This window comes from Festucalex cinctus, chromosome 13, assembly GCF_051991245.1.
Source record: "Festucalex cinctus isolate MCC-2025b chromosome 13, RoL_Fcin_1.0, whole genome shotgun sequence".
Taxonomy (NCBI): domain Eukaryota; kingdom Metazoa; phylum Chordata; class Actinopteri; order Syngnathiformes; family Syngnathidae; genus Festucalex; species Festucalex cinctus.
In genome coordinates this window covers 22,686,125-22,689,426 of record NC_135423.1, presented here as the reverse complement: position 1 = coordinate 22,689,426, position 3,302 = coordinate 22,686,125, and the positions used below count along the sequence as shown (strand labels likewise).

At 35.9% G+C, this 3,302-nt stretch overlaps 2 long non-coding RNA genes across 2 annotated transcripts; one reads left to right on the top strand and one right to left on the bottom strand.

The window, feature by feature from the left end:
- The first annotated feature begins 211 nt into the window (after window positions 1-211).
- Window positions 212-1,508, top strand: LOC144000419 (uncharacterized). The gene is made up of 2 exons (XR_013278229.1): window positions 212-445; window positions 1,170-1,508. It is a non-coding gene; the product is annotated as an uncharacterized LOC144000419 (long non-coding RNA).
- A 503-nt stretch (window positions 1,509-2,011) lies between these two features.
- On the bottom strand, window positions 2,012-3,088 carry LOC144000420 (uncharacterized). Its single transcript, XR_013278230.1, has 2 exons — window positions 2,854-3,088; window positions 2,012-2,399 (listed from the first exon to the last, which is right to left on the bottom strand). It is a non-coding gene; the product is annotated as an uncharacterized LOC144000420 (long non-coding RNA).
- Between the last annotated feature and the right edge of the window lie 214 nt (window positions 3,089-3,302).

The following is a 3,302-nucleotide window of genomic DNA, read 5'->3' as shown; positions in this document are numbered from 1 at the left end:
AAAAAAAAAAAAAAAAAAAAAGGAAAAGAGCAATGATGACAAGACGTTGAATCGGTAAGACTACCGAATGAACAATTCTGAGCTCTTCAAGAAAAAAAAAAAAAAAAAAAAAAAAAAAAAAAAAAAAAAAAAAAAAAAAAAAAAAAAAAAAAAGAACTTTGACAACGTGTCGTCACGCCGCGTTGCATCATGGGCGCTTCTTCGATTTTTTTTTTTTGTTTGTTTTGTTTACTAGCACTCGGTGCTTTCCTGTTTGTATTTTATCTGCATTTCTGCTGACTTTTATTTATTTAACAAAAGTTTTGTTATATTACGGGGTGAAGCAGCTCCCAACTGCTTTCCTGCTTAGCGGAAGACAAGTTTTAGCCCTCATGGGACCGTTGGATGACCGTTGGGGGGGACGCTAACTTCCGAATCGAAGACTACTTTCAACATTTTCATAACGGTAAGTAGCATCTTTTAACTTGGCCACTATCACACACAGGCTTCCAAGACAATCAAAATTGTATGTAATAGTTACATACACGACATTGGCAATGGATGTGCATAGTTATGATGAAGAAAAAAAAAATCGCCACCCCCTTTCTTTATTTTCTTATGCATTTTTAGTGCCTAGTGCCACCAAATGTATATCGTGTAACTAACAGACAGAAAAAAACATGGAATGTCCAAAAGCACTGTTAACACAATGCCATAGTTACTGATTTGTAAGTACGTTAGTGATATTGATTAGAAAATCGTGGAAAATTACGAGATATCAGCTCTTGAATTCAATTCATGAGTTAATTTTGTTGTCATTACCTGTATACTTGTGCACATAAATGCCATCTCAAACAAATCACTAAAGCAGCCTTTTACCACCTAAAAGACTTCGACCGAAGGGTTGCATGCTCCATACCAGAAGAACCTGACTCATGCTTTTATTTCCAGTAGACTTGATTATTGCAAAGGTCTTCTGACTGTTCTCCCTCAAAAGAGCATCATATTATAGCTGCAGAGGTTATGAAGTGGTTACCCTTAGTTGTACTAGACATTTAACATGAACAAGAAACTGTAGAAACATGGATGGTCACATTGTTTTCCCATAACTACATGAAGATGGATGGATATGATTGTTTCACGTTTTACAATTAATAACCTTGAGCTTTTGTTTGTTTCCAATTTACCAGGTAAACCAATCCAGATTGCGCATCGTTTCTATATCCGGGTCACAGTCATCAATACGATGTCTAAGGATAGAGAGTTCAGCTGAGATGGATGGGACGGCGATGGATGGCTCCACAATAGCAGTCTACCATGCCTACTGTGTGTAAAACTTGAAATAAAAACTGCAAAGATGCACTGTAACTGAGGACGATTCATTTGATTTAAAAACAAAATGTACAGTTTGCTGTTTGTTGATCGATAATGCATCATTAAGTGTCAATTACAAATACAATGTGTAATATATTTTCATCTGTGGAACCTCTTGGGTCTTGCATTCTCAATACATCATCTTGAGTACAGTACTCTGAGGTCTTCTTGGTCAATGATGGGCAAATGTGCAGTGTGTTCACTTCCGCACTTTAATCTTGAAACCATAAATGTGTCATGTACTGCATTGGCACTGTACCTGCAATAGTATTTTGGTTATTGTTTACAGGTTGTTCCGAATACAGTGTGTGTGACACTTTTTATTTTTCTAATTGTCAATGATACTGTTTGCAAGACACATTTAAATAAGTTCAGTAAAAGTGTCGACAACTTACAGGAGAAAAAATATTTTAAAAATGTTTAATTTGGTATGCTGCAAAACAGGCCATTACAACTATTCGAACTTCAAATTATGATAGTCCAATGTTAATGTTGTCATTCTTCAGGAGCTCTTGATTTCTCTGCTGTCAAGCTCAAGCTTCACGTTCTGACTCTTCCTACAGACATTTTAATGACTAAGTCAAATTGGTCTCATCAGCTGGCTCAAAAACGTCAGGAATTAGGGCTGCACAAAATTGGAAAATCATGCAATACGCGATTTTGCTGAATATAGCAATAGATATTGCAATATTTAATATGGATCTAAAGAAATGACTGATGATGATTTTATTATCTAATGAACAAATTATATTTCTCATGCAGTAAAATGTATTCAGAGTTATTTAATTGTAATGACTTCAATAATGTTCAACTAGTGGATGGTGGTGCACATTTTAGCAAGTGGCTGACTGGTCAAATTCAGATAAAAGCAAAAAATTCCATATGAAACTTATTGCATGTCTGTTATATGCATATTGCATGGGCCAATAGCGCGATATCAATATTTTTTCCACTCCACTTCTTCATCTTCTGCTTCTCGTGGTGTTTTTGACACTTCTGTTGTGGTGTCATCAGGTGCATTCTGTGTCCTTTGTCATCTTTGTTGCCTGGTAATAAAAACAAAACCCAAGGTTAGCGCTCAGATTTTTAATTGTCTATCTGTTGTTATGGAAAAATGACAAGATCAACCATGTTTCTCACATTAGTAAAACAATTATTTTGGGCAAACATGTTTATTTCAACAGCTGCTCGTTATGGTGTATGGTTGTCTTGTAACCAAAATGAATTCAATTCGTACGTCAATAACTATGGCATTGGACTGCCAAACACAGTGCTCTTATGTATTCAATGTTTTCTGTTATTCACGATATACCTTTAGTGGTACCAGGCACTAATTACTAAAGAAAAATGGATGGTCTAACATTTTCTTTTCTACTTCTTATACAACGCCACTCATGATGGCATGCATTGTTTAGGATTGTAATGATAGTAGCACGATCAAAAGAGGACAAAACTATAGGATTTACTGAATTAAATACAGTACAGTATTTTGTAACTTACCATAATGAAACCGTAAGTAGCAGGTTAGCCTCTTCTCTTTTTTTTTTCTTCTATTTTATGCCGTCATCCAACATCACCATGAGCGCTAAAACTTGTTTTCCCTCCTTCTTCCGCTAAGCAGGAAAGCAGTTAGGAGCTGATTCATCCCGTAACATAACAAAACTTCGATTAAGTAAATAAAAATCAGCAGAAATACAGACAAAAAGTCAAACAGGAAAGGACCGAGTGCTTGTTTAAAAAATAAAAATAAAAAATAAAAATCGAAGAAGCGCCCATGATGCAACGCGGCGTGACGACACGTTGTCAAAGTTCTGCCTGATTGGATATTAAACAGCCAATCAGGATTTGCTTTCCTGTCCGACTCCTGATTGGTTAAGAATTGTGGCACAAATATCACGCCTCGACCCTTGCATCGCAAGCGTAAATCAAAGTTTCGTACGTGTTGAGGA